Genomic DNA, 25,956 nt, shown 5'->3' on the forward strand with positions numbered 1-25,956 from the left:
AGCAGCAGCAACCTGTGACTTGAAACACAGGAAACCTCATAATTTCATACGGACAGTAAATTCAAGTTAAGTAGACTCGAAGATAAAGCAAATATCTGCTTCTAAAGTATATAATGGAACTCCTAGTATAGCACAAGTCTGTCTCTTTGCTTTTTAGGATAATTTTAAGACCTGCTAATAATCACAGATAATACAAGACCACTTAAATGCTGCTTTGAGGTCTCAGCCCTGAACTGAACAAAGCACAGTCCTTGCAGGTCATCTTTACATGTAAAAAGTCTGACATTATTATATGCTGCAATTTCAGGAGCTGAAACCTTTTTTCAGCATTATGAACTTTTCACTACATCCTATGTAACTGTTGTGAATGGCTGATATTATCCTATGATGTTTATTATAGAACTATGCCAAATATGTACATGACCAAACATAAGTGTTCTCCTTTCATGTATTTCACAAGATTCTGATCCTATATTAATTTATATTTCCTAGTGGTGCATCTAAAAATAAATAGAGCACACGTATTTCAAAACATATTCAGGTTCAACGTACCTACTAATTCATTCTAGGTCTGTATTTAGGAAATGTCTGCCAATGAATCAGTAAGAATTAGATAGATTATTTTTACAATTGAGGTGAACCATAGAAAAAAATGTGTAAAATTGATTCAGATTCCAGCTTGCAACAAAATGCTTCTAAAACATTGAATAAAAATGACAGAATGATCCAACTTTATCTGCAGTGTGACAGCATCAATCATCTGGTACACCCAAAAAAAAGGTTACAACAAGATTAGATTCAAAAAACATGAAGGATGAAATATGACTTGTTTTCACGAGTATTTAGTTCCTATGGGTTACAGCTGATGTGTTCTGACAGGGCCGCGGCAATGAGGTCAACCAGGAACATCTTGCCACCCCATCCTCCAAATCTCAGTCTATCTACTTCCACAGCAGTTCTTACACTGCTTTTTCTGAATGAACAAAACAGGCAAAGTATCATCAGGTAACTGGGGTGAAAGTTCTTTCATTTCAAATGTAAACATAATCTTTTTGCTGCAGTCTTTTGACTTCTTTTTTCCCTTCCAAAGACCATACAAGCAAGCAACTCCCATTGACTTCAAAAGAAACCACATCCTTGTAGCAGAAATGAGTATTTTTCTTACTGTTCTCTTCCACTCTTTCTGTGAGATGTGCTTAGTTTTTGAATCTAAAGCTGCACTGTCAACATAGTGAAAAGCTATAGAAAATACCAACTTCTCCATCCTTGATATCTGCCAAATCTCTCTAGCCATGTGCTCTGGCCTGAACACCTGAGACTCCAAATGTTTTCATCTGTCTTGCTCCAGTTTGCCCCTTCCTGAAAATACCACGTGTTAGATATGGAATATCCACAGCTGCTATATGCAACCTTTCCTCAGGTATAGATAATTCCATCTATTGCATCAATAAGAATTCAAATTATATTTATTCTGCAGATGCCCAAACCAGTAGTGGATGTATAAAAACTGTACTCAAACAATTTGTGGAAAAGACTGTGGCCTCTGAAATGAACAGTCAAGTTTAGCTGTCTTTTGTGATGATGCTTGTGATGATGTTACAATCAATATCAAGTTGTATACAGAACTATAATATTTTCATTTAAACTTCCTAAAGATGCCAGCCATGCAGGTAGTAATCTTCCAGTCTAATTTCCTGATAGATTTCCAATTCGATAGATTTCCAATTCAGTATCTTATAAAGAAAGAAAAATATAAACCACGTCAAGGTCTCTATTTTTTTTATCTGACACTATCTATCTCGTGCACTTCTTGTGTGAACAAAAATCAATAACAGAACTGCATCAGCAGCATCTGTATTCCTTGTCCATTTTGCATGCAACAGAACATATCTCTAGTGAGATTTGTGTAGCTTGTCAAAGAAATTACACAAAACTAGGTAGTAACAATATTAATAATAATGACAATACTTAATAGGAGAAGTTAGCTTGATCATATGTATTTCAGATGTCATCCTATTTTCAGCTGGCTTGTTCACACCAAACTTAAAGGGAGAACCAGGAAATCCAGATGCTGGAAGGAAGACTATTTGTGATGGCACCTTCTCCTGAGTTCTTAATGAACAGCTAACCTAATACGGTAGTAGGCTAGAATGTCACAGTAAATTGATATTAATCAACTTTGACTAAAATAAAGGCACTGACATTGCTGACCCTTATTTTAGAAATACCAGAAAGAAGCACATAATACTTCCAGGTTGAGCATGATCTGGTAGGTACATGAAGAGGTTAGTTGAAGTAAATCATATTCCTAAAACACTTCTCAAAAAGGCAGGCTCCGATAGCTACAGGTACTGTAGCTACAGCTACAGGTACAGCTACAGGTATGCAATGTCTTCTATAACACATTATGTTATCACTGGAAAGATTAAATCTTTACTACTGGACTCAGTAAGAACCCCTTGAGTCTTTTTTCATTAATAATTGTGTGCTTTCTTCAATGTTTACTAAAACTGGAGAGGCCTAGCATTTTGAAATTCCCACCTAAAAGATTCAAGTAAGACAAAAACCATATAATGCACTTAATGACTTTTCAGTCTAGTAACCACATCTTTACAGTTGGGTACCACAGCTGGCTTTATCCTCTTAGAAGGAACATAAGAGACCTCTATGAAATTTCTAGGACATGCATAATGGATGAATCCCACAAAGTGTTGCATGCAAAGGCAGTGATTTTAAAAGCAACAATTGGGAGAAAAATGTCAAGGGTCTAGCTTGTCCTATTTTGCATGAGCTTTCAACACTATTCACTAATGTTGGCAGAAAAGGTTTGGTTCCGATCTACAGCTACACACCTCTGTTGCCAAAAATTCGAAGTCCGTCTCTTTAGCTGGTTCCATAGAGCTTGACCACTTCCCACATGATCCTCCCCTCACAGAGACTATTGGATGACATATAAAAGCATAAAAAAATTCACTGTGAAAGCCAAACCTATTGTATGTGCTTACTTCTGCTTTTAAAAATATTACCTATGTACTGCATAGAATTTCAATAGTCTGTATCTAACTGGAGGGGCACATTTTCTACTTTATTTGAAGTTAACTATTGACTATGAAGTCAATACTTGATTACTGCATGTGTTTCAAATAAGAGCAGGTAAAATTCAAGAAATGTAACTCCTTTTAGTCCTCCGTTTTGCTTATCCTGGAAAAGGAGACCGTGACTTAGTGGAAGGTGGCACCCTCCTACAGCTTCTTCAGTTCGAAGCTGGGATTCTGCCTGAGCTGTTTTCAAGTCTGTTCCAGCTAGTTATCTGCCTAAGGGTGACACCGAAAACCTGCTCAGTTTGGCAGTAACTTGGCCAAATATATGCTCAGTTCAGAAAAGATTTGTGAGATGTTCCCCCTCCCCCTCCTTCTTTCTTCTTACCTGTCCTCCCCTAAGAAAATGGAAGAAAGACAAAATATCCAACTAAAAATCAAGCTGATATAAGGGACAGCCCCTCTCCTGTGTCAAATAATCTCTGTCCTGAGGATTGCTGGCTGAGTTTTCATCTACTAAATCCTGTCACACTGAAATCTTCAGTATCAAATGTACCAGCTGGCTCTGGCTGTTCTGCCTCCCCCCATCACCACTGCAGGAGCTGCACTGCCAGAAGGACACCTGGGCGACCTGATGCTCTATCAAGCATGGCACAATCGAATCCCTGCGTCGGTGCTACCTAAGCATTATCCCATCTGCATCTCTGCTTCTGCCAGGGTTTCTCGTAGAGGCAGGAGCCGCAGTCGGCAACTTGAGGGAAAGAGCTAGTGATCTGTGTAAGACTTCCGTGGACGCAGACACAGAAGTGGGAGAAAACGGGGTAAAAACAGTATGTGCACATTTATTCTAGCTCAAGAAGACTGCCCAAACAAACATACAGATTGAGCTCTGAAGGGGTAGAGGGATCCAGACCTTGTAGCTTGGAAATGATGACTGAGGAGTGTTTATTGTTTTGCATCTCTTTTGTTTGTTTTGTTTTGTTCTGTATCAATTTTTCCTCTAATTCAATATCTCTAATTTTGAATTGGCATTTTTCGTAGATCACGTGTCAAATGCCATCTGAGGTCAGTTCCTATTAGCCCACTATTAAAATAATCGACTCCCTCCCTGCTCCTTTACTAAAGCTGGCTGTAAGAAAACAGCTACTCACGTCTGTCTACAGCACTGAAAGTGCTGACATCAGTTCAACCCACTGAAATAATCCCAGTCCCCAGAAAGGGACCGTAGCCCTGACCCCCAGCCTGAAGGAATAAGAGATACCTGTCCTGAGAGAGGGACACTCAGGCACCCCCTTGATGTGTGGCCTGTCTCTAGAGAGGCCGTCCTTGGAAGAGCATTAGGACTGCCCTGAAAATAAGAGCTGAAGTCCTTCTGTCTCTTGCTGCTTCCTAATTCGAAAGAAACTGGAAATGCAGGGCAGGTGTCATGGCTTCATCTCAAAAACATGTTAGGGTACAAAAATTTCAACTGAATTTACTCTGTCTGCTTTAGTAAAGAGAACATGGCCTAGAAGAAAGCCAATAGACCCTGTGAAACAAAACCCAATCCATGAAGACTCAAATGCAATCAGTAACAATTTTTTTCCACATTTTCACCTTCCTGAGCAGCAACAGAAAGCAAGAATGAACATTTCTGCAAGATTCCTACTCCTATCTGCCATGCCTGCTACTCTGTGACTACTATCAGGCGCTCTGTTCTACTTTTTGATGCTATTCACTCACTATCAATATAAAGGCTGTACAAAAATGTGTCCTAGAGAAGTTTAAAGAAAGACTCTAAATCAAAAATAACATAATTTTAGAGCATTCACAGCTTGCACTTGACCGGGGGTACATCAGGGAACAGCACTTCTTACAGCCACAGCCAGGAGGCACCGGAATAAACAGCGCAGAAGTGGCAAGAGTGAAGTCAGTGAAAATGGGAAATCCTTCCCACTGCAAGAACCAAGACAAGGAGGACACGCTGGGGAGCTAGAAGAGTAATTAGAGCACACTACCCCTGGGCACTTACTGCTTGTGAGTAGATTCATGCACAACAAGACTGAGAATAATACAAAAAAACGCAGATGGCTGCAGAAGATAATGGTGCAGGACCACGGGAAAAAAAAACAGAATAATGAAGCCAAAATGTGCCTCATTTAAAATTGTCATTGACAAGAGCCAGAATATTTACGACAGGGAGCAATCGTGGAGGGGTGAATCAGCTGCTGCAGACGGTGGCCTCCCCATGGGATGTGGAGAACAGTGATCCTGAAGCCAAGAGAGCTACGAGCCATGATGGTGGGAAGCCCTTCAGGATGTATTCCCCAAGTGGTGTTCACTGAATGGGGATGGCTGACACCTGCACGAAGGAGACCTAAACCACTGCCGCTTCCACTGACAGGTGTGGAGAAACCTGTCCCCTGAGGTGAGACCATCACCATAAACTTCTCCTGGCCTTTTTTAGGCAAGCAGTGCTTGCAGTGGCACCGGACAGAAGCAAAATCAACATGGCAGAGATATTCCCCTGCATTATGACTTCCCTGGTGTCCTCTGGCTGATGCCAATCAGTTGTCCAAAACGTATTTAAAGTGAAACTCAAAAGGGAATGCTCTGCTCTTAGAGCAATATCTGAGCTTTTCATTCAGGTTTCATGGGAGCTCACCCACAAAGGTGAGATGCATCTGTGATTAAATTCCAGAAGCACGGCTAACTCTAGGCTGAGGTTATTTGTCATCAGATCTTCTTCACATGGAGGCCAGAGACTCTTTTTCCCTCAAAAGCTATTTCTGTTTCTAAGTCTATAAGTACAGACAAATAAAATTGAGACATAAATTGAGTCACATAAAACTAGGAGAAGGTCGGCTCCCTGTCTCTTCAAAATGCCCCGTGGAATAGCTATCGTTTCTTCACCAAATTCCATTTTGATTACTTTTAAGTGCTAGAAAACACCGTGGAGGATACAAATGCATATCACATGTATCTGCAGACAAAGAATATCTGCCTTAATCACAAGTGATACGGTATCTACAGTAGCGCTCCTTCTTTTGTTTTTAATTTCTCACAGAAACAGGCTCTGTTCTCTTCCTCGCATTATACCCCAAAGTAAAAAGTAAGCTGATTTACTATCAGTTGCATATTTCATAAAATCACATTTTCTCATGTTTATAAATTAAATCTCTGCAAGGACTGTTATAAGACTTGTTTGTATGTGCACAGTGAATTTAATCTACACAGGTCCCATGCCTGTCAGCCTCTCACGACTCTGGCATATTGCCTTTTTATTAGCATTAACTCATCTTTTGCTGAAATACTCCTCACATCTCTCTCCTCTTAAAATGGAGATGGCCATTTTCTCCATGATCACACCTTCTCATAGGCTCCAGAGGGCACAGAGAGGTTTGGGTTGGAAGGGGCCCTTGGGGGCCAGCTGTGAGCCCTGCCCCGGGCTGAACGTCTGGGAGATGGTGTGAAGAAGACCCCACACCTTCCCTGGGCAGCCACCCTGAGAGGCCACCCTCACTCTGAGTCTTATTGTGTAACCACAACTGGCATCCAAAAATACATGGCCATCTCCCTTTCACATTAGAACACACTTTCCTGCCAGCGAAGGCCATGCTCCTTGCATGGGCCTGAACTTCCATTTCCCACATTTCCCCTTCCTTTCCTGAAACCTCTTTGCTTCATCACTCCATACTTCTCCTTGCTGCTGTCTTTCACCAAAGACCTTGTCCTTGAAAATAACACCTATATCTTCACCTCATGGCAGGAAATTAATTAGCTCCACTTGCCTTCCAATTTTCACCTTTTCTGCTGCCACTGGCTCTGTCATAGATAAAACTTACCTTACAGCAGAACAGTATTTTTCAGTAATTTAGTGTTGTATTAATTTCTTTTGTATTTCTAAGTTCATGCATTACATATGAAGCTAGGCTTTTGCTTTCTCATTGTTTCACATATAACAAGTAGGGTATTTTTTCGCATAAGGTTAGCTGACACTCCCAATTATAAGATCTTGCATTTAGTGCAAGACAAGTTTTTCCTCTTAAAAAAAAATCAGTCCTGGCAAAGACCCAAGCTGAAAAAAAAAAATCCAAGCAAATACCTTAATATACCTGCAAAAATACGTTTGCCAATTGCAGGAATAAGGAAAATCAATGAGGTTTGTCCCTGGATTTGTAGATTTTTAATAATTTTCCTTAAACTTTTCACATTAAAAAAATCTTAAGGCATGCAGAATTTGGTGAAAAATTCTGAAATCTGGCAAAGGCCATCAAAAGTGCGTTTAAAACAGACCACCAAACCTTGGGCAACCACCTGCAAACTCTTGAGCTGCACAGAAGAACTCGTTAAACTACTTTTAACCGCACAGAAATCTTGTCTGTATTTCAGCTGCTGAGTGTGCTCCTGGGCATTGAGCTTAGAGCAGTGAAGGTCGAGCACCACACGGCAGATACTGAGTAGGTGCAAGACCTTAATGTACCAGGAGACAAGGGAACACCACCTGTGTCATTAGCTCAAAGAAAAAGGGAGAGCATTTATCTTTCTGTTGACTGAAGATGCAGTACCCTACAAAGGCTTCCTTCTCCCAGGAATTGTGAGGTCGTTTATTCTCCTGTCTTGGCTCTTGTGGAAAGTACCCTGGGGGCCAGATCTGTACAATTTGCTTTTATTGCTTCAGCTCTCTTATTTCTGTACATTTCCACCCTTTGTTAGTGACTAAGATCCCATGTCCTCTTACTTGGAACACTAATAATTGGCACTTCCTCTCAGTTCTCTTTCCATGAGGAATTTAAGGGATGTAATAATTATAACCAGCAAACTCTGCAAGAGCCAACAATCAAATCTGAGGCTGTCAATACTGCAGCAAAATATTCTAGTATCATCACACATACTATCCTACCACTTTATGGCTGCTCTAGAGATTACCTGACTGCTGCTGTTATTTAGAAATACTAATTTTGCCACAGTCAGAACTGGTAGTCAACTGGGAAGGGTGGGTTAATTCATTGGCGTATGGCTGTGCAAACAGGTATTTCGGGGTTTGGTGTAACAGAGAAGTAGAAGCCTCACAAGATGGATGTCCTGTGAGGGGAACCTCCTGTTAAATCAGCAGCTGATCGCTTTTGGAAATAATCCCTTGATATACTTAGTTCAGTGGTAGCTGTTCAATCTCTTTTGGTTGCAGAAGGTGGTGAAGTTCAGCCTCAGTGAAAATGTACAAGATGGGACCAAAATAGTTTCAGATAATGGGGCTGTAAGGGAAGACACTGTGCAAAAATAGATTTTTTTTTCCTATAATCACTTTCAGATGTGACTACAGCACAAGTTAATTGCTCAAAAGGTGGAAATGTTGGAATTAAGGGGGGGCTACTTTTGGTGTCTTCCCTTCACTCCCCTCCCCAGTGTAGTTCACATTTATCAGTAGTCCACAGCAGACCAGCGTTAAGCGTTGCTTGCAAACTGCAAGCCCTCTGTTGTTGGTGGAGCTCCCATGGTCATTTGGAGCTCCCTGGAAGTGTCATGACATCTCTCTGCCAGGCAAAATACGTAAAGCAACCGAGTTTCTGCCATTTAATGAACATTACTTGTACATGATGAAAGGCTAACTGAAAGGCAAACTGAAGCAAGTGTCTGCAGGTTTTGTTCATTCAGCTTGGCTAAATGTTCTCTCTCTCTCACTGCAGACAGGGATAGGTAAGAACCCCGCTGAGCAAATGCACAAAATTCTTGATTTGTCACATGGCAGGGCTTAGGAAGAAAGGCAAACAATTGCAGTTCAGTCTTTCATCCTCCTCAGTACTGCACCATGTTCAAAAGAAAAGAGAAAAAAAAAAGAGAACAATCTATAAAATATATGCCAAAGCTACTATGATTACAAAAAATACATATAACCATCAAACAAGGCTTTTGTGCCTGACTTGAGAGGTGGGAGCTTGTCCAGCTGTCCCTGAACGTGTAGTACAGCCCTACCTTGATGTGTACTTAGTGCACCGTGCCATTATCTGCTGTCCATTAGCTTTCACCTCCCCACGAGGCCTGACACAGACTCATTACTTATGTTCTAGGGCTTTGCCCAACTTCAGCCGAGCAGAACATATTTGAGGCCTGTGATTTCCATCAGCTGTTGTGTCAGGAGCGGGGCACACGGCTGGTTAAGGTCCATCATTAAGCAGCTGCTCCCTCCAGCATGCTGCCAGCTGGGCAAAGCACAGTCCGGGCTACACAAAGCAGAGTTTGTTAGGTGTGAGTGCCTGCGACTGCAAGTGTAGAGCTGCCAGATTAGCTCATGTCTTAATTGCTTAGAAGAGACAAATAGAGGGCACCTAGATCACCAGCCTAAATATAAACTTGGTGTTTCTGCTGCTGGAAACACCCACTGTAAATGAAGTCCATAATGTCAGTCAGAAAACCTTTCATTTTTACCTGTTTTTCTTTCCTTTCCATTCTTATTCTTTTACCAGCTTTCTTAGGATGAGATTAAAGTTATTGAGTTGAATTGGAAATAAACTGTGGAGAGGAACAGTGATTTCCTTTCTCAAGGGCTGGTGAAATTATTACAAAATACACTTTGAAGTACTTCCAGTTATTACAGCACTTTCCAATACTCCAATACCTGCAGAAACCAACAGGCTCACTAAACGGGTAATTCTGCCTCTAGATTTTGACCTGTTGTAGCTGTTTGAAATAAATGGGAAGTGGGTGGTAAAGATGTGGGAGTGGAGGGAGACAGAGAGGAGAAAAGGCAGACTTTCTTTAAAGTGATTTTTTTTCTCTCAGAAAATCAAATCTTCTATTCCCTCAGCCTAAATTTTGAGAACCTTGAACTCCTCTCCTGGTTCCTGCAGGTGGTGTTGACAGGACTCGCTAACATTTCCTTTTATAAATAGCTCAACTGGTTCTCTCGGTATCCACTGACATGAAGTCAACAAGTCAACTCACAATGAAATGATTGCACATGTTTTTTTCCAGGTGGTGGCTGTATGGAGCACAGATACCTAAGAGGCTTCTCTTAAAATCATGCACTCTTTTTGAAATCCCCTTTATTTCACAAAGGGAAGCACAGTAATATTTCTACACGACCACGGCTGAAAATCCCCTCTCTGACCTAGAAGAAGAACAGGAGGCCATGGGAGAACCTGATTACTGTTGCTTATGTGGTGTCATGACAGCTGGGAGCCCAATTGCTGCTGTTATAATAAATGGCTTTTTATGGTAATGGAAATACATGTAAAATACCAATTAATCTGAAATGCAATCAGTCTAGATACATTCTGTCCTTACTGGTTTCAATAATAAAAAGGAGAACTAGAAAATGTATTGATATTTCAAGCTTTTCCTCTGTACCTCTTGGGAACATCTAAGTCACAGAGGGAGACAAAAAAAGCATTAATTCTGAATATTCTGGGACAGACAGATCTTAGAGCCAGCAGTCCGCTGGAATAACCTCTAAATGGCTGGCAATAATGAATCCTGTTACATCTTCACCAAGTCCTTGGCTAATGCTTCTGCTAAGAATTCCTTAGGCAGTACCTAGGCAGCCTTCTCCTCAGGGAAGAGGAGATTTGGAAACACCCATGGAGTTGCAGCAAGCCTTGTAACTTTTATTTCTATGTATCTGGCAGGGGTGAGCCTTAACCAGGAGTGTTCTTGATTATGCCAAATGTGTGGTATAATCTGATGTTTTGTCTAACTTCAGAGGTGTCTACTCCTGGGTTCCTAAAATCCAAATTAAAAGAAATATATATATTTAAATCTCTCCCAGTTGAAGAGGTGATCAAACACACAGTGGATGGGTTCCTGCACTAAAACTGTACATGGTATCGCAGTAATTCTTAAATGGTTTCTGCTGTCTAACAATAGTTCTACAGGCAACTTCAGCAACAGAGCACCTGCCATCATGAGACATTTGATATATAGGCTCAATGCTCACCTAGCTCTGTGCCCACAGAAAACTTAACTCCAACCTTAAAACTATCTTTATTGACATCCTTTCTCATTCTTACATTCCTTATGACCTGATGCGATGATCCATTATTAAAAGTGATTCCTTCCATAGTAATGAACATTCTTTTACTAGCCCCCTCCCTCTAACTCCTCAATTTGAATTGCATAGTTAAAAGTTATTATCTCAAGACCTTGACTTGTTAAGTTCAGCAAAGCACTGACAGATTACCAGAAGCTTAACTGAAACTGATGCTGATACATCATAGCACAACAGGTAATTTTGCCTAGTAGTTTCTCTGAGTCGCTGGTTCTAAATAATGGGTTTCCTTACTCTGGATTTCAAAAAGAGGTAAGAAAACACAATGAAGACAGACTATCTACCGTTCTTTCATGCTAGTATGCTACACAGTGCAGAGGTTTCACCTAGAGAACAACCCCCCTTCACAGTCGCCCTGCCCTGACTCCAGTTTTGTTCTGCTTTCTAAGTCATTTAACACCCCACTTTCATATAGTCGGCGAAGATGCAATTTCTTGTCTATCTTCTCCATACCTGGGTTTTTGTCCTCTTGCTGATATACAGGGAAGTGTGCAGGATGTAAAAAATTTAATTCAGCACAGCTAAAATTCACCTCTGAGCTGCTGTAATATGAAATACAAAACTGGCTTTGGATGGGCATCCTGCCAAGATCTTCACTGAGGGGGAGAGAGTCAAGTTGAGTGTCACACTGTTGTTGTGGGGATCGAAAAACTGAGCTGGCTTGCTTTCCTAGTGTAGCTAGTTTTACTCAGTGAATTCTTCACTACAGTTCTCTGTCGGAAAGAACAATGGATTAAAATTTACCCTTTGATGAAATCTTCAATGCCAGAGGATAAAATACAATACAAGGTACAAGAAAAATAAGAAAAAAATATAATAAAAGCACCAACACTACCATGCGTAAGTTGATGGTCTCTCTAACTAGCTGTATTTTGCCTTAACAAATCTTGAAAACTTGCAGAGCAGGATACAAACTCAAACATGGTATATTTCTACAATAATCTACCCAAACTGCCTGCATTCTGTCTGACTTGACTGAGAACCCTGGTAGGGCCCAGAAATAAAGTGGAAACAAAGGACACATTTCAGCTCAGCTTCAGTTTCTGAAACCGTGGGTGTAAATAGCTTATGTTGTGTTTGCATGTCCTTGGTAAAGTGCAGCATGAGAAACTCTACTGGCTTCATTCTTGGGGCTCAACAACACAGTTTAAAATGGGGTTCATTTTTAAACCATGATGAGATGGAACGATAGAAAGCAGTGGATGCTCTGCTTATCATCACTCTTCTAAGGGCTCCAGCTTCTGTGCTGGTGAAATTCTAGCTCTTAGAGGCTGCTGGGCTTTCTTTGTTTGGGCTTAAAGGGCAGTCAGGCAAAGGCATTAACTGCTCCCAAAACAGCTTCTGAAATGTGCTGATGCTAAGGACACCAGCTGGACTGCAAATGGGCACACCATCTTTGGGTAAATATAGTGCTGAAGCTCTTGTAGGAGTGGCACGTAATACCAGAATACAAATACTGCAGAAGCATGCACACTGCCAACAGCACACGGTGATCCTGACAGAATTCTGGGTTTCGACTTGGGTGGTACAAAAACTGAAATGAGGATATCCACAGCCACTGTGGAACACATCTGGGAAGTACGCGCCAGGAAGGCACCAAGACTACCGAGCCTCCAGGTGCAAGTCAGGAACAAATTAGTCTATGTTGGTCTTGACAAATAAATTCTTTTGGACATCAGGGAAATTATGTCCTGGAACAGACCTTGTAGAGTGGTTGTGGGAGCAAGCATCTGAAATATTTTGAAGCAGTCGATGCTGGTTGATATTTTGCAACCGAAGCTGGAAAGTATGCTTGCAAAGAAAACAAAAATTTATTTGAGATAATGCAGTGTGATGGTTTTAATCGCTGTTTCCTCTGGTCATGTTCCTGCTGATAATCTAATATGTTTGTTCTGAGAAAGCTAGAATAAGAAAATTGTTCCTACTGCTCAGACGTCTCAAAGGAGGAATTTATAACTGGAGGTAAAAACAGGTTATATTCTGCTGGAATGCAAGAAGTGCTCTAGCTTAGGAACTGCAGTCTAAGAGCTGTAGGAATATTGTGGGATCATCCTCCAAAGCACTGTCATTTGGAAGTGGTGATCCTAAAGAGATGGATGTTGAAAACTAGCTTACTAGAATTGGAAAACCATAGTTCTCTACTCCAGGTATTTAGACTTCAGCAATACTGCACATTTCCAATCTCTCTATTTGAAACCCTTTGCCTCCAAAGAATCAAAAATGTGACTGTGGTAAGTACAAAGTGAAGGCAGGTGACATGATACCTCTCTTGAATAGTCTAACCTCAAGGTTAGATGATCCAAAAAGAGCCTTTCGCTTAGGTCACCCCACATTTCCTGCAGGCAGTGAATTTCCCAAAATTGGTTACTTCACCATGATCACAGTGTTGGGCAGGACTCTTAACCCCCAGTGAGCTCTGGAGCCCGATCCCCATGAAAATAAACCTCAATGCCTGTTGCTAGTGGGTAACATGCAAACCCCAATGGGTTTGTCCTTTGTCCCATGTTCAGCTTTCTTTAAGGTCAACGTGCATTCGACCAAAGAGCAGTAGGCAGACAGAAAACAGCTTCTCGCTGCTGTGAGACCTTCTTCACGCTTTCCTCCTCTCATCCTCTCCCTGCTGGGCCGCATCCCCGGCAGCCCTCACCCAGGCAAGGGGCCGCTATGCGCTTGCTCCCCTGCCGGCCAGTCAGGCCAGACCTAGGTGGGTTCCAGCCGTTCTTACGTCTCCAGTCTCATGACAGACAGCTTAACTAGCTTTACAAGCACTGCAAATTGCCTCCTGCCCTGCCATGGTATAAGACCAAATTGTATTAAACATAAGAAAAGGACTGTATTTTCATAAACTTAGAAGTAGAGGAAATAATCTATTCATGCCTATTTCATTGTCTATGAGGGAACTCCCTTACTATTTCTGTGTTATCTTTTTGGAAGACCTGACTTCCTGTTTCAACCTCATTTTAGTGTTTGATATTGCAGAAACTCCTTTCTTAAAGTTACGGTGGAGAAGAACTGTTGCTGTCACTGCAAATTTAAGCTACCAGTGTGACCAATTTGTCAATTCCAGTCAAGAGCGCCAAAATCTTATTTTATAGTAGGAACAGAGCTGCAATAATTCTGTAACTCAATTAACAATCTCTTAAAGAAATACAGTTAAAACCTGTGGGAAGATTTTTTTTTTTACCTATATGACTTATTTCACTCTGAACAAAAGACAGAACCACTCGATTACCTATTCAAATACTATAAATTCTTTTTTGCAGTCAATAACAAAGCTGCTGCAGTTGATAAAAAGGTTTTAAGAAGAATAAGGTATTTCTTTTTATTACAGAGCTTTTGTGGTGTCTTTCCCTCACAAGACTATCTTGATTCCTTTTAATAAAGATGCCTTTGAGGAAGAAGATGCTTGTCACAGTGGTATCTAGTAGATTAAGCCTTTTCCCTCTGAAACTGGGGGGATTTATAACCAAAGAGCCCTGAATTATAGGCACTGCAAAATTAAAAGGCAATTCTACTCTGAAGCTCTGTTGCATGCTTATACTGAAACCCAACTAGGAAAGACAAGGAAGAACAGTCTGAACTCCTTTGAGTCGTGATATTTATTTGATCTGAAGTTTGGGGATCACCTCTTGAGCCCCAGTTTGGGCTAGCACAGCTGTGTTCCCCCTCTACTCTCAGACTTCTGGAGAAACATCTACAGCACTAGTGGATATACTGTTGATGATGGTAAAACCCAAAGTTTTCTACTAAAGGCCGGGTAGCTGTGGGGGGGATGAATTGGACGCTCCTCATGCCCGTGTAATGAGACCCACCATGCAAACACTCGGCCTAGTCCACGTCCCAGCCCTACACCAGGCATTTCAGTGACAGAGGGCCTGGCAGAGTGACAGCCTTTAGTTAGCTAGTGAAGTTAGCTGTGAAGCTGAGGGTACGGGGAGGTACACCCCAGCCTGCCGACCCCCTCTGATCAGCATTCATTTCTTGGGAATGGGAAGCACCAGGACAGTCGGTCAGCAAGCATCGGCCTTGCTGCCTGCAGTGGGGAAGCACTCTCCCTTGCAGCCAGCGTAGGCAGGGGCCAGCTGATGGGCTGGAAGGGTTCTGGAGGAGTCGGAGGAGTCAATGGTGCTGTCAGAAGCATCTCTGGGAAAGAAACAAGGATATAAATTTTAAAAAAAAATATATATTTTTTCATTAGAATTTTATAATAGAACTTGCAGCGCTACAGGCTGGGCGCAGAGTGGCTGGAGAGCAGTGGCTGGAGTGGCTGGAGGCAGAAAGAGACCTGGGGGTACTAATTGACAGGAAGCTCAACATGAGCCAACACTGTGCCCAGGTGGCCAAGAAGGCCAATGGTATCCTGTCCTGTATCCAAACTAGCATGGTCAGCAGGACAAGGGAGGTGATCCTTCCCCTGTACTCTGCATTGGTGAGGCCACACCTGGAGTATTGTGTTCAGTTCTGGGCCCCTCAGCTCAGGAAAGACATTGAGGTGCTGGAGCGGGTCCAGAGAAGAGCAACAAGACTGGTGAAGGGACTTGAACACAAGACCTTTGGGGAGAGGCTGAGGGAGCTGGGGTTGTTTAGTCTGGAGAAGAGGAGGCTTAGAGGTGACCTCATCACTCTCTATAACTACCTGAAGGGAAGTTACAGCTAGGTGGGGATTGGTCTCTTCTCCCAGGCAGTCAGCAATAGGACAAGGGGGCATGGGCTTAAACTCTGCCAGGGGAAATTTAGGCTGGATATTAGAAAGGAATTCTTTACAGAGAGAGTGATCAGGCATTGGAATGGCCTGCCCAGGGACGTGGTGGACTCACCATCCCTGGAGGTTTTTAAACTGAGATTGGACATGGCACTTAGTGCCATGATCTAGTAAATGGACTGGAGTTGGACCAAGGGTTGGACTTGATGATCTCTGAGGTCTTTTCCAACCCAGCCAATTCTGTGATTCTGTGGCTTCTTGATACAGGGCTCCAACAAGTAGCATGATAATAACCTGAAACATCAGCTTTTTTTCCCAACTGATGTTTCATGAATGATAAGTAAATGTACTTAAAATGCTACTTTATGCAAGTGGTAGGACCTCATCCCGTAGCCTCTGAGCTCAGTGCAACTCAAAATGTGTTTTATTTCCTTGAGGAATAACTTCCCTTAAGTGCTTTTGCTTCCCCAGGTGTCTTACCAGAAGACATGGAAGGACATAACAAGTGTTGAGACCTCCCCCTCTCATCCTGCCCACCATCACAAACTTAAGCAGATGAAATTATATCAGCAATAGGAAGAAGGAACGGTACACTTCTACATGAAGTGGTGATGCTAAGCTTGACTTTGCTGAATTTAATATTTTTATAGTCTCAAGGCAGTATATTTGAAAGGGTGCTATAGCCTCTCAATCCTGCTACCTGTGATCATGAGAAAAGAACATATCTTGTTCTGTATGATTTGGACATGCTTCTTTTACAGCTGATAGGTGAAACAGTCTTGAAGTTTCAGTTAAGTAAGTAAAAGACTTTGCTTTCTGTCCCAAATTCCTATGATGGATATTCAAAGGTTATTCACAAAAGTGCTATAATCTTCCAGGAAATATTATATTTCAGAGCAATGTTTATTTGGAGTATTTCACAGTTTACATTGTGCTATGATGAAAGAATTGTATAAATGCCATTTATTTATTTACTTCAGGCTGCCCAGGGACGTGGTTGAGTCACCATCCCTGGAGGTGTTTAAAAGGTGTTTAGTCGAGATTCTTAGGGACATGGTTTAGTGCTAGAGTTAGGTTATGGCTGGACTCAATGATCCTGAGGGTCTCTTCCAACCAAAATGATTCTATGATTAATTTAAAAATACTGTTTCAGACTAGGATTATCGTTCTTCTCTGGAGACCGGCAGAACTAAAGTGGCTTAAAGCACTCACAAACTTAACAAGGCCTTGTACTGCATGACTGCAGGCTGCGTGAAGCAAACCCATGTGACACAGCTATGGTGGGGGATCCAGGTGGGCTGCTGAGTGAACCGCTGTCCCTGTCACTCTGGATGCCCTCGCCAGGGGGCTTTCCAGCCTTCTGATAGCAGGCTGGATTGTCTGCCTACAGTAAATTAATAAACTGCAAAGCATGCTACAGCGGACCTAGACCAGAGTACCTTAATCATGTTGGTACTAGAGGGGATTTCAATAATTTGCGTTTAACCAGAAGTTTTTTTCTTTTTCCTGCTCCTAGAGAACCTAATGTTAACAATATCATACATTTCTTAATTATTTCAGTGCCAGCACTATGTCATGCCATAGAAGATTATGATTTCCCATCAAGATGAAGTAGTTTGGGATAAATAGATTTCAAAAGAGGAAAGTGAAATCCAGGACAGTGCAGGGATGGATTATCTGTTTTGAAGCTGTACATACAGTCTAAGTCCTTGTGCTTCATGACATGTAAAATATTTTTGGACACTATGGTTTATTGATTTGGTAACAAGTCAGTGAGTTCTTTGGGATGCTCAGCAACATGGACTCTGCATGCTTACCAAGCCTGCCTGTTCACCAAGAAGCCTGTGATAGGAAACCAATTTGTTGCTAGTACCGGTAGATGTGGAAGAGAGGGTGAGGACAGGTTTGGAAGATGCTGTGAGGAAAGGCCTATTACGCTTACAGAAGAAGAGACTTGAAGACTTCAGACCAAAAAATATTTGCAGAGAGTCATTATCTTTTGTTTGGCAGAGACGTTATCTTTCCCTTTTCCACCGCAGCAGACATTTCTACCTCTGCATCTCTACCAAGAGCAGTAATAACAGAGGGGGAAACAAAGATGCATGACTATCGCAAATGCTCCATTGACAAGTTTATTTGGCTGTACACGTACAATTCATTTTCGAGGCAACGGTGGATCTCATGGTGGAACACGACCAAGTCAGTGGGAAGCAGGACTGCCAGTTTCAGCTTGCAAAAAATCCCAGTCTGCCATGGACGCCTTTGCACGGGTCTGTGGGAGTGTTGCTGGCTCTGGAACTCCAGTGCATTCTGACCACGTTAAATACTTTGCCCACATCAAGTAAACAACTAGGCTTACGTATCGCAGCAGCGAAAACAAAAAAAATGGGAAGGAATCTTCAAGCAGTGCTTACATGGGAGAAAAAGTAATGATGAATGCTTCAGAAAATGGTCAATGAGGCAGAGCATTCTCCTCCTATTATCACTTGAAACGGTTCAAACTATAATAAAAATCATTCCAAAATCAATTGCCAAATACAGTGATGTTGAAGATAGGCAAAGCTGCGGATTGAAGCCATGCTTCCTAAGCTTAATGCAGGGTCCAGACAACAACAGCTAGACAGTCTACACTGCAAACCTTTGAAAGAACCAGTGCATGAAATTGCAGGGGGTTTAATTAATTTGTCATGCTGATGTTTGTACAATCTGATTAGGTAACAGCATCTGATATGGTATCACATAGGGCAGAATTCATCAGACTGAATAATTACATGGATTAGAAGAGGACGTCTGAAATGCTTATGGGGCTGGCTCAAAGAGAAATGCAATCAGCAAAGCTGAAAGGAGGCGCACCGGCCTCTAAGGAATTTACTGGTAGCACTCCTAAAGATTAGGCTGATATTCTTTAGCATTTTCATTAATTTTCATTCACCACATCACAAAGACTGTGAATATGCAGATTACATATGCTAAGGATGCAAATCTGGTAAGCATTACCAGCACAGATGACTTTGAGACTTGTGTAATTAAAAAAAGGGGATGAAAAGAAGTAGAAAACACCAAGCCAAATACTGGGGACAAATAAGAATTTCTGCCATGAGCCAGGAACTCATCAGTTAGACTGGGTGTACTAACACATTGCCAAATGTCTGACCAGCAGTGTGATGCAGCCATGGAAAAAGGCAAAAGCAGTTGGAGAATGGGTCTGGTGAGGCATTTCTGGTAGAGACTGCGAAATATTTTTGCTCTTTTAAGGCCTTGTTAAGACAACAGCAGGAATAACTCTGCCCCAGATCAAGGAGGCTTTCAGAGCATCCCCAGTTCAGTGGAAGGTTACTAAGCTGATCCAGGGGTACAGAGAAACCTGATCAAGTGAGAGGAAACCAGAAGAGCTTGTTTTCCACAGCAAAGGGAAGGATGAGAGGCTGCTCTGTTTCAACATAACCATGATGGAAAAAACAGACAAGAACCATTTAACTCAGAAGACGGTGCTGGCGTTAGAACAAATGGGTATTAACAGGACTTGGATACATTTTGGCTGTAGTTTAGGAGGCAGCTCTCTGACCACTGAAACAGAAAATTGCTTTTCCTCCAGAGGTAACGAGGGCAAATAGATATGTGGCATAATCCCCTACAGCAATATGTAACTTGTGCACTTGAAGGTAGGTAAACATGACCTGGAAAACCAAAGGGGTGGCTGCATCTTATTTTTTAATCATTTCCATGGGCATTAATGTTGCTTGGATCTCTTCTCCCCTTTCACCCCCTCTTTCAGTACAACACATAGCATGAAAAAACACTCCCAAAATCCAGCTTTCAACTGAGGGGGCCTCGCCTCTTTTTGTGGAGGATGCTCCCAAGGACAACTTCAGCTCTGCCTCTGGCTCTGACTTAGCTGCTCCAGGTCCCACCCCAGAAGCGTTTTCCCCTCCTTCTCCAGCTGTTTTCTAACACAGAACAGCTGTGCCAGCCTCTGAGGCAGCATGTTTCAGTGCTGCTGAAAGCCTGGTGTGTATGTGCAACAGCTCTATTATGTAGGAGGAGGTTGATAGGGGGCTGCTTTTTGACAGTCTTGCTTTTTCCTGCCTGTCACCCCACGCTTTGGATACAGCTTTCTCTTTCTTTGCCTCCCCATTTTCTCTTTCTCCTCAACAAGTAACAGGGCAAATTCATAGCCATTCGAAAGCAGCCTGTAAGGGAGGGATGGGTGACAACTGCATCAGCCCATCTTCCCTGAGCTCTCAGCCACCACAGCACCCGGCTCCTCTTTCCCTGTACAAGGCGTTCACGTCAAACCAGCCTGCCAGCACCGTTCAATACTGTTATACTTAGAGGTATTGCTTCCCTTTTTCTTTCATCATGCTGGCTTCAGCTTTTATTAGCCTTGCCCTAAGTCATCTCCTTTAGCATCAGTTGAAGGAGATACTTTATCAGCCTAACTGTTTTTATTCGACTACATGTGCAAACAGAACAGATGAATATATATTAAAAGATATAATGGAGATAACTCTATGTGCACTGCAAGCCAAGATAATGAGAAATGTTATTAAGGACTTTTTGTTGTATTTTTTAGAAGTGAAACATCATATGAGGACTCTGCATTCAATAAAGCTTGGAAGAGTACAGGCTCTGAAGCTTATTTCAGTGTGACAGGATCTGTGTCCTTCTTCCTCTGCTTAAATCCCAGAAATACTTAAGTGGGTACAAGATGGGTAAAGGCATGACACCTCCAATACCAGCTAGGTATAGGAGCCAACTACTGTGCCTCAAAATGATGTGAGGTTTGCTCAAAATTGCTATCTAGGCTATCTAGGAACTAAAAAGACCCTGCTTATTTTGGTACCTCAGCCCACTGTAAAGAAATACTTCTATTCCCAAACACTCGCTGCCCTCCTTTTTTTTTCCCCCCACAATTCAGTTTTGCTTGACTTTCTGTTGTTTGCATAATATTTTTTTATCTTCAAGGGCAACAGAGCATGGTTAGCTAAAGCCACAGTCCCTTCCAATATACTTACCTGCTCTAAACTATTACTTTTAGAAAACATGTATACTGGGACAAGCTTAGAGAAAATGCCCGATCATTAAAGTGCCTGAATTTGTTTTCTGGAGCAGCTGCAGAGGCTTCAGAGGTGAACCCCAAGCGTCCTCTCTGGCTTCAGAAATCCCTTCCAACAAGCTTCCGTGTGAAGAACACAGAATAAGGAAGCTTCAGGGAGGATTCTTCAGTGCCTTGTACTTTCCATAGGTATTTGCATCTGGATAAACTGAAAAGAAGGAAGGTCTCCTCCTGAGGTTATAAGATGGAGGAGGACTGAAATGGAAAATGAAATAAATCTTTCTGTTTTGATGTGTGAGTAATAACTGCTGAAGCCAACATTTCCACACAAAATGCTCTGTTGGTTTATGTGGCCAGGATGTTTTGCCACCAAAATCTAGGTGGAGTCAATTGAAATCTGTCCTGTGGGTTTTGTGGTACGTTAATATGTTTTCTAAATTTAATATACTCCAGGGGAGAAGGCTTGAATTCCTGAAGATAGCAACTCCTGTATTTTTTTCCTTTTTCTTTCTTGTCAAACAGACCTAGGTGGAAAGGTTCCTCACAGTTTTCCCTTCTTCCTGCCACAGGCCAGTCAATGAACCAAAGTTTATTTACTTTGCCTCTTTGGGAGCACTGTACATCTGGGTATCTGAGAGAGTGAATGTCATAAACATCCTGTGAACGTCTGGAGGAAGGAGGAGCAAAGTTGGACATCTTGCCAGTAATAAAAACTGAGTGTATCTCCTCAGTTTTTTCAGTCCTTTGAAGAAATACGATGAGCGGTGAGCAGTTCACTGGGCAATCATGAACTTTATTCCCCAACATTCGTTGCTCAAAAACTCATCAGCACAGGAACAGTTCAAAGAATGGTACTAAAAAGTGACAAGAGGAAAAGAAAGGCAGAACTATGATTTATCTGGCAGCGTACTTCCTGATGACTAAGTACTCACAGCACACGAGTGGAAAAATCTGATACTACACTTGAAGGCCAGAGGCCATAGTCCAAGCACTGCTATAACAAGGAAAAGGTCATTAAGACTAAGATTTCGTTTAGCCTATGAAAGTGTCTTCATTTTTTTCATGGGCATGAGGGCAGGCATGACTTCAAATGGCAAAATGAAATTATGATAGAGCCAATTTGGCAGAGGGTGAATGAAAACTTCCCATTCTACTCCCCAGAGATGTTAAGCCTCAATAGCTTCAAATGGTATCTGACAGAGAGAACAGAGTATTCACTTCTTCTAAGTGAAGACAATACAATGATCTAAGGCAGTCCCATGAGCTCTACAGAAAGAAATTGCATCCCCCTTTTGGCTAGACAAATTCAGTGTTACATGTCTTCTGTTCAGGACTGTGATGTCGTAAAAGCCAAGAGATAAAGGATTACATTAATTAAAAGAAAAAAAAAAAAACAAAACACCCTTCCACATTCAAGTAAAAACTCGCGAACAGAATTATACTATGAATTCTAACAACAATTTCAAAGTCCAAATCTGGGAGCCAAGCCAAACAGTGGGGCTTAAACCACTGCTCTGAAGTTTTGTTTAACTAAGGCTGAAACTCAGCTGAACAATTTGAGCAGATCTGAAATGGAAAATGAGGTGGTTTGCCTCCTTCCCTAGTGAACACTCATACCTTTACAGACTCTTCTGTTAAAGGTTAACCTCCCAAACCTCTCTCCCTTTTTTTGCCAAAGAAGAGTGAGGATACAAGCAATTCCCTAGAAAGTATGTATTTTTTTTTCATGACGGTGACTAGAAAATAATGCACATACACCTTGTAACTCTAAGGAACTGGATGCCAGACCACAGATTTATTTATTATATGAACACTGCAGTGTTTTCTTCTAATCTCCTTGCTCCTCAAAGACCCGATCTGTTAGGATAGGGAATGCCTCTTCTATATTTGAACACTGCTTAGCACCACTGCACATATATATTTTCAATGAAGACATCGTGATAACTGAAAATGTTGTTCCCAGTCTTTCCTGATGATGGCAAGGAGAGAAAATAAACTAAGGGCTGAAATTTGGATTTGTGACTGTGATGATCCTATAACCAGAGATATATCTGAGTAGTTCTGCACGTAGTGTAAGTCCTTTTCAACTGCTATAAAGGTTTTTATAGGCTCAACCCCGACCATGACTTTTTCAGCATTTATTATTTCTCCCACCTTGAAATAGGAACAAAAAGCCCTCAGATAAAAAAAACTGGGACACTATAGCTTTGAGAGGTATCTCCATGTACTTTTCAAAAAAGCTTATCTGTCACTTGTCTATTATCCTATTCCACGGTGAAGTGTAACAGAGAACCTGAAGCTTCTTTAAGGCAACAATGAGCAATTGAGCTCATTTTATTTCTTCATTACTGCATGGTTAAAACAAAGCACAAATAGTTGCTATGTCTAAAGTTTAGCGCACTGTGATTAAGCAGAAATCAAGCCCTTCCACGTAAAGTACCTTAATTAAACGATCAGGCCCAATGAAAAAGAGAGGGTACTTGCCAATGAAACCACCCTTTAAATGCACCCATTGCTGCTCTCCTGTGCAGCTCTGGTAGGAAAGTTGGAGGCAGAGAAAGGGGAAATGAGGGCTTTCTTTTGTTTTGTTTTGGTTTTTTTTTTTAATTGATAAATTCAGCCATATATGGAGGAAATGGTTTTGCCAAGTTTTTTTTTTTTCACTTTCTCTTTCAAATCCAGTAAATTTTTTAAACGAGCATTACCTAAAAACTTGCCACAGCTGAGTTAAAAGTAAAAAACCAAAACATAACATCCTTAGTGCTTCAGAAGCACTGAAGCAAGGAAGACCTACAAGAAGGCTGGAGAGGGACTTTATACACAGGCATGTAGTGATAGGACAACGGGTAATGGTTTTAAACTGAAAGAGGGTAGATTCAGATTAGATACAAGGAAGAAATTCTTCCCCAAGAGGGTGGTGAGGCACTGGAGCAGGTTGCCCAGAGAAGCTGTGGATGCCTCATCCCTGGCGGTGTTCAAGGCCAGGCTGGTACAGGGCTTTGAGCAACCTGGTCTAGTGGGAGGTGTCCCTGCCCATGGCAAGGAGGTTGCAACTAGATGATCTTTAAGGGCCCTTCCAACCCAGCACATACTATGATTCCATGACAGAAATATCTGTTGATTTGTTAAAACTTTAAACTTTGGGTTTTTTTTTTTTAACCCTTTGAAGTGCATGTTTTCAATTTTTGAATCTGAAGTGCTGCCAAATTTGAAAAGCTGAGTTGGTAAAACTCAATTTTAGAAAATGCCAAATGTAATAAAATTTTATTACGGTGAATGCGCAAGCCATTTTTTTATTATTTACTTTGTTGTCAACAGGCCTAAGTATGACATATCCCTGTATTTATTAATTTAATCAAATCACCATATTACTTCTCTGAAGGGCTGGAATAACTTTATACCTTCTTACTGTTCAAAAACATTTCACTTCTTTATTTATATTTATCTGAATTGGCTTACTTGTCCTAAGCCAAGTCCTCTCTTGCAATCTGTATATCAAATGAAAAACAAAGCATGCACTCTGATGCTGTTACTAACTCCATCAACTGGACACTGGTCTGGAAAGGCACTTTTCTTCTTCACAGCTTTCTTGTTCAGATGGCTTCTTATGAAGGTTCTCAGCCATCTAACTGATTTCAAAGGTATCTTGTAGTTTTTAGGAAATCTGACTTAGTGTGTTTTAAGCTGACTCTCTTGATACGTTTCTTAGCAATGTGCTCAGCTGGGATTTCCTCGTAAGAAAATAATTACTTTTTTTTTTTCCCCCCTGCTTATAGCTTAGATGCTTGTTAGAGGCAGATCATTAATAACTAACTTGGCAGTATCATTACTTTCTGCTGTTGGCTCACTAGGTACATTGTGTTGGCTCACATGCACCTTACCAGATGAAGACAAACCAAGGGATATAATGATGTGATCTTAACTCCCTTCAGCGAGACAGGTAGAACACAGAGGTTGAAGGTGAGCAGCTTTGGGAAGCAGCAGCTATCTCAACAGCTACCCCTGCTGCCTTTTCCAGACTTCTTTAGACTCCTGCCTTGGCAGAAAGCGATGCCCTGAGCAATCCCTCCAAAGCTCCTGTATGCACCCCACGAGGTATCGCACAGCCTGTGTCTGTATGGTAGCTATAAATTTTCTTCCTGAAAGGAATAAATCTTTCACAAGTAAGGGAAAGAGAAGATATGGTTTCTAAATGAATGATTCATTGTTGGAGGGCGCAGTCTTGATTTGCTGGAGTTGCTACGATACCGCAGCAGCAATGCCAACTTGTCATAGCCCCGAACGCTCTCTGGAAGCTCAGCAAGCCAAAAAGGCCTTGCTGAGAGAAATTATTTATTTTTAAGCAGGACGTGTGTACTTACCACAAAATTACTTTCAATCTCCCACCTTTCTCCGTAGGCTGGCTTGAAATTAGTTGTAGCCCTTTTTCCCCGCTGTGGGTTCTGGGGGAGTGAAGGGCATAAACAGGAAGGCAGCGTACACTGAGAAAGATGGCAGGATGCCTTAAAACGCTAATTTAAAAAACTCTCTCGCTGTGCCTGCCAAAACTTGGGTTTGGGCCTTTTTTTGATTAAAAAAAAAAAAGAAAAATATTGTCAACAACTTTCTGTCTCATTGAAAGCATATGTGGCTTTGCTGATTCATGTTAATCTAGAAGAAGTTTGAAAGCATATAGCCTGTATTCTTTGTGAAAAAGCACAGCAGGGCTATATAAGAATAAAGTCAGAATTTATTTCGGGAATTCTCGTGTTTAAAATGTAACTGTAGTTAACACCAAATCTGTCTTTCAGCAGCATAAAAACTGCATCTTATGCAAGCTGACAGGTTAAACAGGGCTCCTGCAGCAAGCTAACAGTACAGGGAACAGGGAACTGGCCCTAACTAAACGCTGGAGCCTCTTACTAACTAACAAAAAAGGCTATTACTATTTATGTCCACATAGGATTCTTGTCCTTTATTGTATTCCTGAGCCCTAATCTTACTGTCTGTTGTTCAAAATATGAGACTTTTCTCCCTTTTTTTCTGTTTCCTACCAGTGACTGACTGTTCAAAAATATCTATTTAAAGTCATACAAAATGACCCAAATCTACGTACCACCTGCATTCCACTAAACATATGTGCTTCAAAAGATACAGC

At 41.5% G+C, this 25,956-nt stretch overlaps 1 protein-coding gene across 1 annotated transcript in view; it reads right to left on the reverse strand.

Annotated features, from left to right (window-relative positions):
* Positions 1 to 25,956, reverse strand: part of ANKH (ANKH inorganic pyrophosphate transport regulator) — a 97,677-nt gene that overhangs the window by 40,330 nt on the left and 31,391 nt on the right. The gene's annotated exons all lie outside the window — the stretch shown is intronic.

Source organism: Nesoenas mayeri (genome assembly GCF_963082525.1).
Source record: "Nesoenas mayeri genome assembly, chromosome: 2".
NCBI classification, from domain to species: Eukaryota; Metazoa; Chordata; class Aves; order Columbiformes; family Columbidae; genus Nesoenas; species Nesoenas mayeri.